A 12,974-nucleotide genomic window follows, 5' to 3' on the forward strand; every position below is an offset into this window, starting at 1 on the left:
GCCGCCGCGTGACAACGGTCTATACTTGAAAAGCTTGGCGCTGAATTAATCAGGAACGCCTGTTTCAATTTGGAGCGGCTCATCCGTTCTTTTATCATAGCCCGGCCGGGAATTTCGCCTTTGTAGCGACTTTGGATCGGCTTTGATTCAGACGGCGAACTTTTCATGTACCGAATCTAACGCATAATTATTATAACGTATTTTGTAAGCAGTTTGACATGGAAATGAGCATTTTTTCGCCTTTTGAACTTGGCTCAGTTGCAAATAAGATCGGCGCCTGAATCAATTCAGCGGTCTAAATAACTTGAGTCGTCCTTAATTCGAATTTATAGGTTCGGCTCATGAAAAGTTTGGCGTCTAAACCGGGCCTAACAAGCGGCCCCGGCAACGAGAACGTCAGAACAGCAATAGGGTTATGTTTATCACGTGCTTCATGCATTTTTTTTACATTTCTTTGCCGTTACTGCCCGACTACGACCTGAAAATGTCCCCAGGGGGGGTACTCGGGATTTCAAGTGACGGCAATGATCGAATGGAGCCAGAAGTCAAGACCCAAAAAAATCCCTAGGGCTTCCAGCAAAACCCAAAAAAAATCCCTGGACCAAATCCCGGTTGAAGTCTTGTAAAAGGCGGCCGGGCACTACGGGACAATGCAGACTATTGTATAACACGTGCGATGTCAAGCGACACCATAGTTAACTATTACACAACAGCAAAACACGTATATTTGTACTTTATTCGCAGAACTACGCAGCCAAGGCACCACCGATTCTTTTTTAAAATGCCCTAAAAAAATCCCTACTCAAATCAAGCTACCCAAAAAAATTATTGCCAAATTTTCGTACCCAAAAAAACCCTTCGATCATCCCCGTCACTTGAAATCCCGAGTACCCCCCCTGAGAAAATGCCTAATTTCACGTTTCATGGAGGACGTAAACAAGCGACGACAAAATTTTCTTTCTCTTTCTAGAATTTGAGTGCGGCCCGCAAGAAATCAACTTCAGGCAAATTTGCCTACATCAGACATTTTCAGCGAATTTGAAAGAACGCTAATTCATTTTAAAAGTTACGTTTTCGCTGCCGTCGCCGTCGTTGATGCTAAAACACTCTAAAAGGGGCTAGGACACGTGACAATATAAGCCGATTTCAGCACTTGTCAACTAGTCAAAGAAAATTAAACCCATTAATAACTGCTCAAGCGTAAAGGAGAAAAGGAAAGCCAAAGGGGGGCATAGATGAACTAACATAAAGACGACTGTTTGCCCAGATGTTTTTACTGAGTCTTTTCGGCATTTTTAAAGTGTTGTCGGAACCCGTAGCCAATACAGATCTGAGGCAACCATGACTTAAATGTTTCGTTCGTATCTTATGCAAGATACACCTAAATAAATTTTAAATTAATAACGATTTAGAGGTAGCACATCCACTAAGTGGCCATTCGTCTACTGATTCTTGGTCTCTTGAAATGGAGTACCCGGAGAAAAACCTCTTGGAGCAATACAGTACCTCACTAAGATTGTAATTTATCGTAATTTACATGCTATTCTTGTCTTTGCTGTTTTTTTTTTGGTAATTTGAAGTTAAACTTTATAAATTGTAGTGCCTTTGACCTTGTCTGCCAGGGTTACTCCCCCAAAATACTTTACGGGTCTTATGTACCGGGGTTCGTAAGTGATGTTTCGAGACGTTTTCTGCAACAATGTGTAGTAAAAATTTGAACGTACAAAGCTCAAGTCAAGGTAGGGTGCTCTAAACTAGCTACTAAAAAATTAGCCTTTTCTTGTTTTCTAAACTACAGCTGGCCTGAATTTAAAGAACCGGGCGCCATATCCCTCCCGTGTAGTACTTACCTAGACCCATCACAACTTGGTGGAGGGAACAAAACAACTTAAGGTTATTTCTTACCTTACAACTGTGGACAATGGCTGATACACCACATGGTAAGCAACAGAACAAGGTGGTAAAAATTGATACAGCCATCCAATTCCATGGACGACGAAGCTGAGCTGTTGAATTGGGCTGAAAATACGAAAATAGTGGTGAATAACGAAAGATTAAGCTTTTGGATCGCATAAAAACGTTACTGGTACAAAGAAATTATTGAACTAAACTAAAGAGCTTACTTGCACAGTCACACTCGTGGAAGTTGGCCTTTCTTGTGGGTACGGTTGCATCGGGTAGCCAGGATATCTGGGCTGAACTATGGAATAGAGTTTGTATTCAGTATAATGGCTCGTATTATTTAGATCACACTGTTTCCTCACGATGACTTATTCTTACGTACCTTGAATATCGTTGTGATCGGCCATTGCTTGAATATAAAAAAGCTGAAAGTACAAATTAAGAAATGGTAACGTGAAGCATGGTAAACGTGCAGTGTGCAACCATCGAGTTATGGATGCACGCTTAGGCTGCTAAGCATGAAAGAAGCCCGAGAATTGCACGAGGCGAAAGACTGCCGGTCATTTAGTGTTTTGAAAACCTTGGCCGGTTACCGGCCATATAGCCACAGCATTTTAAGTTTAATCACTTAAAATTGTCTGCTAAGTTAGCTAATATAATGATGTCAAAAAGTAAAAAGTCATCTTACCTGAGAAGAGATCAAGGAGAAATAATATGTAGAGACTTGGAAGAAATTGTTTAAACCTCAATCGCTGCTTTCTCGATACGGATGACTTTTTGAAAAGAGATCTCATCCTCTTATAGCGTTTCTCCGGTGATATCATCAGATTTCTCAATGTCTTTTAAGTAAAATTACTTTACAACTTCCCATACGGATTTTTTGTTCTTGCCAATAATATATAACTGCATAGCGGAATTTTTGTATGGCCGGTAACCTTGAGCGGTCACCGGCCATATATCCACAGCATTTTAAGTTTAATCGCTTAAAATTGTCTGCTAAGTTAGCTAATATAATGATGTCAAAAATTAAAAAGTCATTCTTACCTGAGAAGAGATCAAGGAGAAATAATATGTAAAGACTTGGAAAAATGTTTAAACCTCAAACGCTGCTTTTTCGATATGGATGACTTTTTCAACAGCTATCTCATCCTGGTATAGCGGTTTTCCAGTGACGTCATCAGATTTCTCAATGCCTTTTAAGAAAAATTACTTTACAACTTCCCATACGGATTTTTTGTTCTTGCCAACAATATAACTGCATAGCGGAATTTTTCATCGTCACATTTCATTTATTAGCTAAAAGGTGGAAACTATCCGTTGTGTTGTAGAGGAAAATACACCAAGGCCTCCTGTTACTTCCTTCCAACCATCTTCAAACTCAGTCTAAATAAAACTGGTGTGATTATTTTCCGTTATAGGAAAGTCTACGAAACGTACTTAGTTTATTGTACAGTAAATCACGTTTATTATATACATACTGAGAAATACTCACCAAAAAGCTATGTCGTAAATTTTCGTACGCAAATTAGTTCTAGCCAATCAGAGGAGCGAACGATGGTTTTCACACGTGAAAAAAATGATACGTCCAATCAGAATCGCGAACGATGTTTTTTCACGTGTGAGAAAAATGATACGTCCAATCAGAGGCCACAGAGGTGTGTGAGTTTCGCGCCAAAATTCCCGCCTTTTATTGCAGCTTGCAGCGCCGCTTCGCACACATTCAACAAGAAAAGTTTTCGTCAAAGAGTTTTTCTCGCTAAAAAAGTGAAAAACATTTCGGAAATGGAGTGGAATAGTTTCGTTTGTTTCACTGTCGATAAAGAAAACGGTAGAGAGCCGGCGAAACAACAGCGGAAAGGGAAAAACAGAACGAGACGTAAGCTTTTGTTGTGCTTTTTGTCGGAGCTACTTTGCCTTTCATTTAAGCTTAAGCTTATATTGAAACCGGACATTTTACTTAAATTCACTCATTTTCAATTGTGCATTGACAACAAACAGTGAAGATTACTTATAGTTCTTGGATTACCTCATATCCTTACCGTCATTTATGTTTTTAACAAACGTTTTTACTAAAAAGCTGATACTTCGTTTTCGTTGTCATTTTGCGGCAAGTGTGTAGCGGCAAATAAGCATTTTTGAAAGATTTAAAATGAAAAAGGCCGCCAAAATGATGAATGTCTCCGTATGTATATAATAAACACAATACCACATGGAAAGTGCTTTGTACGGTATTTACGCACTCGTTGTTTTTGTATCAGAAATCTTACTCGTTCGCTGCGCTCACTCGTTCGATTTCTGATACGTCAACAACTCGTGCGTAAATACCGTACGCCAGCACTTTCCATGAAGTATTCTCTATATATTGCGCAGTAAATCCTATTTATCAGTGAGAACGAATACCACGACTACACGTGCTAATGCCAGCGATGGTGTGGTTGTAGTGCAACAGGGTAGTATTCTCGAAATTCACTCTCATATTCACATGCACATAACGATCCAAATTGATGTTAATCACGTTCATGTTGCTCTTGAGACGACTGTAACACCAGGGAGAAAATGGAAAACAAATATTTATCTGTTAACGCTTGGAGTATTATGGGCAATGTGAAAAAGGTGAATCAATGACCTACCAGTTCGGCCCGGTTATTCTTTTTGGTCTTTACTTTAAACAGAAATATTGACTCTAGAAATCCTAACCTGTAAATATGGTGCTACCGAACGGAGTATTATTGCGCATTGAAGCGTTTCTTTTTTATTTTGCTGTAAACAAAAACATATTAAGACCTTCAGCTTGCATGATTGGAGAGATTTCATTTTATTAGTGTTGTTTGCGGGATATTTAATCTTACAAGCCCATCCATCAAAAGAAGAATTCTTTTTAGTGGTTTAGAGTTTAATTGCTCTTATTAGGCGTCGCTTTTAGCCTTGGCTAAATCTAATATTTGCTTGTTTACTCTTAGTATACCTTTGTCTGAGCCCTTAGTTTCGCTGAGTGTTATTTTCATTCTTTACATGAATTAGCAGAATCCCAACTTAGAAAAATGAAGGATACGTGTAAAGGAAATATGGACAAAACACGTACTTTGAAAAGCAGGAACTGGAAGTAATATTAAGAACAGTCCTCTCGGATGTATGAGTCAAAAAGAGGAACATTGTAAGGGCAGCAAACCGACACTTTTGACCGCACAAGTTTCAAAGTAAATTCAAAGATGGACCCGAATTTCAGAATGAAATGTTCATATTTTACATGTATTTAAAATTTTAAAATAGTTTTTTTAGTTGATAATTCACCTGAACCCGTAGTTTAATAAAATTGCTTTATTTTGTTAACGATGAAACTAGTAGATTGCGAGATAAGCCAATTTATACCGATTCAACCAACAAAAAAGATTTCAGGGCAGGTCTAATAAGCCATTAAATATTCAACCAAATGGTAAGGGCTGAGAGTCTTCTTGCCCTTTCGTAATCTCCTGTGTCATATGCATATGCTTTGTCCACCTAGTATAACCAAAACATTAAAAAATGAAGAGATATACCATGCCATGTAAAAACAACTTTTTAAATATTGAAATATTTAATACTAGTGTGCTGAAAAATGAAAAGACTTTAAACGCGTTCTAAACCATAATTTCATGCACCACGTTTCACTCGGACACCATTCAGGAAATCTCAAAACTTTGATTTTTGATTATTTTTAAGTTCAAGACCTCAGCGACGTTGTATTAGGCTTTAATGGTGAAATGCATGAAAAGCCCATAATCCAGAAAGGAGCCTACACTACCAAACTCTCTTTCCAAATCAGGGGGGAAATATCGGTTTAAAAATGTCCTTGGTTAAAAATATTATTTTGAAAGGCGCTGCCACACGTACGTTTGCCAAATGTGAAATGTTGATGAAGTAGATGTTAAATATTAAGCTAATTTGTCTTTTTCTTTCTTCATTTTTGTTTTATTATTTATTGCTGTTACTGCTGGCGGATTTTTTTGTTTGTTACAATGCAGTTTATTTGTTGGAATTTGCTTTGCTTATTACTTACCGTGGTTATTTCATACGATCTTGATCGAAAAATACTTGAATACTCTCACGTAACTGTGGAGGCAGTTGGATGCCAATAGTGTACCTCTATTTCATCCCATCGCTTGATCCCGGATTCACCTCTGACAAATTACAATATAATCATGGTTTCTTAAAATCTTCAGAAACTTTAGTAAGATTTTCTTAATATTTTCGTAAGGTACAATATCATGATTTCTCTTGGCGATATTTTGCCAGAAATAAAAACATGTAAATTAAATGGATTTTTTCCAATGACGTCAAAATGTTTCGTTGGCATCTAGAACCCAGCAGCTCCCGTGCCATAATATTCAAAGGCTTTCATCCCCACTTCCCACTACGTTGGATGACCAACAGGTTCAGACGAAACTCTGCAAGTAATGGAACGGAATAATATGTGGGATTAAGCCAAGTAATTTTTTTGGAAGAGATGACATTCGTTTTTTCGGACATGCTCCTCGTTGCAGGAATAAAACAGTATTTTTAGTTGATCTTTAAATGGCGTCCGTGAAAACTCAATAGTTTAAACATTTTTTAAAAACTTGCAGACAAAAAATATAGATTTCTGTTAGAAAACGTTATTTTGGGAGAACGCAAAATGTTTTTGAAAAGCGTTCATAGAAACAACTTTCAGTAAGTAGCCAGGTTTTTTACTCCAGCTCAGCCGGGATTTTTCCTGAAATGGCGAAAGAGGATGACGTTAGCCCTGCGCACATGAACGTCTCGAGGAGACTTTTTGTATCCTCCCCAGGGAAAGTCATGAAGGTTTTATTTGAAGATCTTAATGTTAGATTGATTAAAACCAAAATGAATACGGGTTGGCTACTATCCATAAAAAATAATAAACTTAAAGTTTTGAGTGAAACCCTGATCTGTCGATAGATATTTCACCTAAGAGCCGCAAGCAAACCGCAAGCAAAAATATCAACCAACGTCACGGAATTTAAACCGTTCTCTAGACAGGAGCTTTGAAGAATTATGAATCCTTATGAAATCTCGGAATGTATATTCCGCTGGTACATCTCTTGCCAATGACATCACCGCTGAGATAGCTGACGATTCTGTCCTATGCTGTTTCCAAGGGTTACATATCTGATTCACGACTGTTATGGCTTTACTATATATAATTGTTTAATCAACCTTAACTTATAAAATTACAGCGAAGAAAGTGTAGTATATACGTGCATTATATTTTTGAGGATTCAATTTGCAATGTTCAGTCAGAAATCAACGAAATTAAAAAGCCTAGCGGACAACACTAAACGTAAAACGATTTATCCGAACCTTTAATAGTATATAACTCTAATGCGCGAGATTTCAAATCCGAGTTAAGGTTGTCAGAGTAATAGCTAGCGGTGACAAAGAACCAAATGGACAAACCGTTTAAAGTGAAGATTTATCATGATAAATTATATATATTGTCGTTTACATTCATAATATGAAGGGCTGTCTTCCAGTGGCATCCCATCATATCCGGGTCAACTTTTCTCAACTTCCCAAATATTTGTACTATACCCTGCCATCAGAGTTTGATATTCTAATTGGCTTGGTTAATTCACTTTTGATGCCACCGTGATGCCGCATGGCTGATTATACCAGCTGTGTCTTTAAATAGTGAGAACTCTAATATTCGTAGTAATGGTCTACAATAGACGCGCATTCTTATTAGGCCTCCTAACGGTACCATTGGGAAATCGTACCTGTTAACACTGGAAACGGAAGAGCTTTGGTTGAAGTCTAAAAATGACGAAATAAAGCTATTACTGAGTGCGGTTTATAAGTGAAAAAGGAAGTACAGCCTTATCTCCAGGTGTCTTAGTCATGAACTAATAACAAAATTAGAAGTGCTTTACCCTCAAAGGTTTATGAATTTAAAATTGTTTCCCAAAGATGATCATTTAGACCTGCTGTTCAATGGACGACGGGTGCAAACTAACAGGGTTAGTTTGTTTGCCCTCAGGGGAGTAATCCGAGCAGAGGATTAATAAGTCTTGTAGAGTTAAAACTTGAACACACTTGACAGCGATAACTGCAAACGGTTCTTTACTAAACAATCAGGACTTCACAAAATCTCAAAGACAATTCAGACTGAACTGTACCGTAGACTTAGCGTATCCTTGAGTTTGAACACGCTTGAAAATTTGAAGCTTTTGGAAGCGGTTCAATAGAAAAGAAATGTCAGGTTATCTCCAGTTACATAACGAAACTTTTACTGTAAAGCGACGAAACAAAATAGACTTACATGTAGAGACAACTCTTGTTACAGACTATTCTCACATTGCTCACGTTAGGCGTAATAGTCATCGTAAAAAAAGCGACGCAATCAGTTCCAAGAGACTTTTTATTAGAGAATCAAGAACCCTTTCTAATAACTTCGACCTGCGTTGTCTAACAAGTCCCACAGTTCTTAGCGCAACGACAAGAGGAGCCATCATCATGGATCACTATCCATCAGTCCATGAATTTAAGCAAAAAATATTTCTCTTGGTCATAAGGTCAACTTCATTATTGAGTGTTGAAAAACCTTTTACAAATTGTTATAAAATTGGCAGTTTGTTTGGTTGGAATTTTTATGAGAAAAATCTCGTAGTCTGTCTCAGAAGAAATACTTATACATGCTAGTATCAGATCAGCTTTAGCATGGTCTAAGCTCTGGGGAACTGCGTTCTAAAGGAAGAACTAGTGTCGCTTAACTGAACTTGTTTTCACCTGAAGCTGGTCTAGATTAGAACGGTCGAGATTAGGATAAGTCAAGAATACCGTAGCCTGAGTATCAGGCCTTCCTAAGGGGCTAGGTGAGAGGAGATTTTAGATGCGGGAGGGGGGAGGGGGGAGAAGAGCTCTCTCCCTTTTTCGCTTCCACCTTTCCTCTTTTCCCCCAGAAACTCCTGATACTGAGGATAAGAATACCGGTACATGTTTATCTTATAATGCCATTAATTTGCCAGGCACTGGGAACATTTTTTTGTCTGCGCAAAATGGGAAACGGACCGTGATTGGTGTTTTTGAAGGCTGGGAGGGGGGGTGGGGGGGGGGGGGGGTGAGTAACAAAGATAATGAATTTTTATAGGGCTAGAACCAAAATAATAATAGTAATAAGTTTGTATGCTGTTGATATTATATTGCTATGAGCCCACCAGTCGGTTGGAACCGTAAGGGCCTGGAAACTATATATGACTTGTGTCTAGGACCCGCCATGTTTTTTAGTTCTAGCTCTGACTTTACATACTTGTGAGACCTAGCTGAGTTGTGTTTTATCGCCTGAAGCAGCACTTGTCAACATGATGATAGCGGTTTTTCCTTGGTAACAGAGTCAAACTCGTTCTGGGATACGAGTGAGAACAGGATAACAATATTTTCCACATTGAGATGGCACAATTCCATTTACCGCCAAACCTGGATCTGACCGATGGTAATTTTGCTGGTAGTTTTAGGAAATGCAAGCATCAGTTGGAAGTCTACGTGGAAGCTAAAGTGGAGCTAATAACAAGCCGAAACAGCGACAAATAGCGATCATTTTACATTGTGCGGGCCTGCAAGTTCTCGAAGTCTATGATCATTTCCACTTCGAAGCCGACGATGACAAAAACGATCCAGCGAGGCTGTGTATAAAAGTGGGACGGGGACACCGGGACGCGTGTCCGGGGACTTGGGACTTGAGACTTGGGGACGCGAGACGAGGGACTTGGGGACATCAAATATGGGACGCGGGGACGTGTGGGACGGGGACGCGGGGACGTCAAATACAGGTACGCAGGGAACGCGGGATATGAATAATTATTGCAAAAGTCGGATGCAAATGCGATATCAGTCACTTTCCTCTTGAATATGTTTTGGCGAAGGCAACCCACCCTGCCCTCCTTAGGAATCCTCCAGGCCTTTTTGTTAAGCGAAGACTCGGCGAAGAACCTCTGCATTGAAGAACGTGAAACCGTTGTCCTGGTCTTCTTGCTGATGGAATATTGGAGCCCAAAGCAGGGTAGGGCGGGTTGCGGTCGCCAAGATTTATGTATAATAACAGCATTCGATTCCAAATAAATAAAAAATTAAGTGGCATAAGCGAGCTTCGAACCCCGAAGTGCTAGCTCCAGAATCCATCGCCTGTACCACTAAACTACGGGGGATTCAACTATTGTAGCAATATTTATTTTGTTCTACATATTTTCAGTGGCAAACCTAACAGTAAATGCTTGCTAACAGTACTTAAAGGTTGATTTCCACTGACGCGTTTTTGGCTATGCAGGTTAACGCAAGTAAATTTTAATCACGTAAATAAGATAGAGGTAAGATTGTTGAGATTAAACGTGAAGTTGAGCGAGATTCTACTTTTACCCTTACGTGCGACTTTTCATGCATTGCTTCTATTTTATTTGCGAACGTAAGTTTTACGCACGTACGCATGGAAAAATTACGCGACAGTGGAAATCAACCCTAGCCCTAATAACGAGAGTCAGTGCGCTTACTCCTATTATAAAGAAATATTTTGTAAACAGTAAGGTGTTCAAGGTGGTTTTGGAAGATGGAATCTAATGTTGACCATAAATAACATTTTCACGAAGAACGAGATATCGCATTTACCTCCGACGTTTCCGATAATCATTCACATCCCGTGTACCCTGCCTCCCTGTTTTTGACGTCCCCGCGTCTCCGTCCCACACGTGCCCGCGTCCCATACTTGATGTCCTCAAGTCCCTCGTCTCGCGTCCCCAGGTCCCAAGTCCCCACACACGCGTCCCGGATTCCCCGTCCCCTTGTCCCCGTCCCACTTTTATACACAGCCATCCAGCGAAGGTCCTCGAAAAGGTTGAAGAGTACTCTAACCCGCGAGAAAACGAAGTTCTCTAAAGTTTTCGTTTCTGGAACATGCCATTCCACGAGCCTTTTGATGTGTTCCTAAAAAGCTAACAAGCTCAGTCTAAATGTTGCTAAAACAGCGAGAGCTAATGATTACTGAATCAAGACAAAGACTATCTGCCCAATGTGACGATGTAGCTGTATGACCAAGCAAATTATCAAGAGAGTAGATCATACCAAATCCTTGGGTCTTACCATAGATGCTCAACTCTCTTGGGGTAAACACGTTGAAGAGATTTGCAAGAAAGTCTTCTCAGCTATAGGCGCCCTAAAACGTGTGCGGCCCTTTATATCCAAAGAAACTGCAATTCAAATTTATAATGCTTCAATTATGCCTCATTTTGATTACTGCAGCCCCGTCTGGGACTGTTTGAGTGGTTACTTGAGTGATAAGCTCTAAAAATTACAGAATCGTGCAGCCAGAGTTATTACTAAATCACCCTTTGATACGAGTTCAAACCACCTTCTCTCCACCCTCGACTGGGAGAGGCTATCTTTTCGACGAAAGAAACAAAAAGCCTTAATGATCTATAAAACATTCATGACCTTGCTCCGGAATATCTACAAAGTCTTTTCTCTCAGCATCACTCTGCTTACAACTTAAGAAACTCTGAGGGAAGGCTCACCCTGTCCAAACCAAGCACCAATTACTTGAAACGAAGCTTCTCTTACAGCGGGGCCATGTTATAGAATAACTTGGCCAAAAGCTTAAAAAATGCTGCATCCGTTGAGCATTTTAAGCGAAATATCAAGAAGGTAGCTGATATATCGGTTTCCCTCACGGCAATCACGTAAAGCAGTTGTAATTAGTTTTAGTTTTTAACTTCAGCTTAACCGATGATTTCCCGTGTTTATAAAAAAGGATTTACATACACACATACATGCATACACTCGAAGGAAAATGCCTCCAATCAAATGTAATCTACCAAGCCACTGTAACCACAGCGACGACAACTGAAACTTACGTAGGAATGGCAACAAACTTTAAGGAAGAAATGAAACGGAACTCTCAAAATATATTTGGACTTTACAAGACTCTAAGAAACCTTTCCAGATAAAATGGAAAGTTTTAGAGAAATGTAAACCCTATATCAACATTAGCAAATAATGTAATCTTTGTCTTTATGAAAAGTTCATCATCATTTGTAAAAAAGAGCTTTGTAGCCTAAACAGGCGAAACGAACTAGCGAGTTCATACCCCCACAGAAACAGATATGTACTTCAGAACTCTAGAGTAACGTAACTAAGACACAATTCATCTGTTTCCTAGATACAATCTCTTAACGCATCCGTATAACAACCACCCAAATTTTACTGCCAGCTTTTAATTTTAACGGTCAATCGTTGAAGTTGCCTGACGAGTGTGGTCCTACAATTTCGGACCATACGAAACAGCACTGTCGTAATAAACGATCAATGATTACTCCGGAAGCCTGAACTCCTGTGATTATTAATAGTCAATGCTCTTCAATTAAATGAATTGAGCGTTCTACGAAATACGTGCTACCCAGAATACAAGTATTTACATGCATATATACATACATACAACGTAGCCAGAGCTTCTAAAGGCGACTGAGACAGGGCTTAACTAAGTGCAACAACGATTTTTACAAAGGAATCTTGTTCAATGATGCGTATTCGCGGGCGACAAGAGGAGCCCGCAATCCTAATCTCCAGGTTGTTATTACGCATGCGTCGCATGTATGTAGCCAGCATTCGTTTGGACTTCCATTAAGAATGTATAGAATGCACACAACGCACTTTGATCACGCGCGTTTGGACCTTCTACCACTGATCTGATCACGCGTGTTTCGACCATCTGTCAAGTGAAACTTACGCAAAGTAAAGCGCTGGAGCAAAAGCATTTTGACCTTCGATTGTTATCGCCCGCACTCCGTAACCTCTGGTTATTTCTAGTTCTAGCAGAACCAGGAGCTGTTCTAGTAAATATATACTCGGTGCCGCCTTCTTTATTTACTGCTCATGGTGCCCCGAGGATAGTCTCCCACGCAGTCGCTCTTAGGGGTTCGTCACGCGTTCATCCCTCTGCGTGGTAGGCTACCCCCAGGATGGGTTTGTCGAAAGTTTTTTTCACCGTTGGACTGTAAACCCCTTAAATAGAAGTCAGATGGATTCTCTAGACTTTTTTTCTTAAAAGGTTCGCA

The 12,974-nt window shown here is 39.6% G+C and overlaps 1 long non-coding RNA gene across 1 annotated transcript; it reads right to left on the reverse strand.

Moving 5' to 3' along the window:
• Window positions 1-1,903: 1,903 nt before the first annotated feature.
• Window positions 1,904-3,053, reverse strand: LOC140936028 (uncharacterized). The gene is made up of 4 exons (XR_012165287.1): window positions 2,947-3,053; window positions 2,285-2,327; window positions 2,124-2,200; window positions 1,904-2,019 (listed from the first exon to the last, which is right to left on the reverse strand). It is a non-coding gene; the product is annotated as an uncharacterized lncRNA (long non-coding RNA).
• Between the last annotated feature and the right edge of the window lie 9,921 nt (window positions 3,054-12,974).

This window comes from Porites lutea, chromosome 4, assembly GCF_958299795.1.
Source record: "Porites lutea chromosome 4, jaPorLute2.1, whole genome shotgun sequence".
NCBI classification, from domain to species: domain Eukaryota; kingdom Metazoa; phylum Cnidaria; class Anthozoa; order Scleractinia; family Poritidae; genus Porites; species Porites lutea.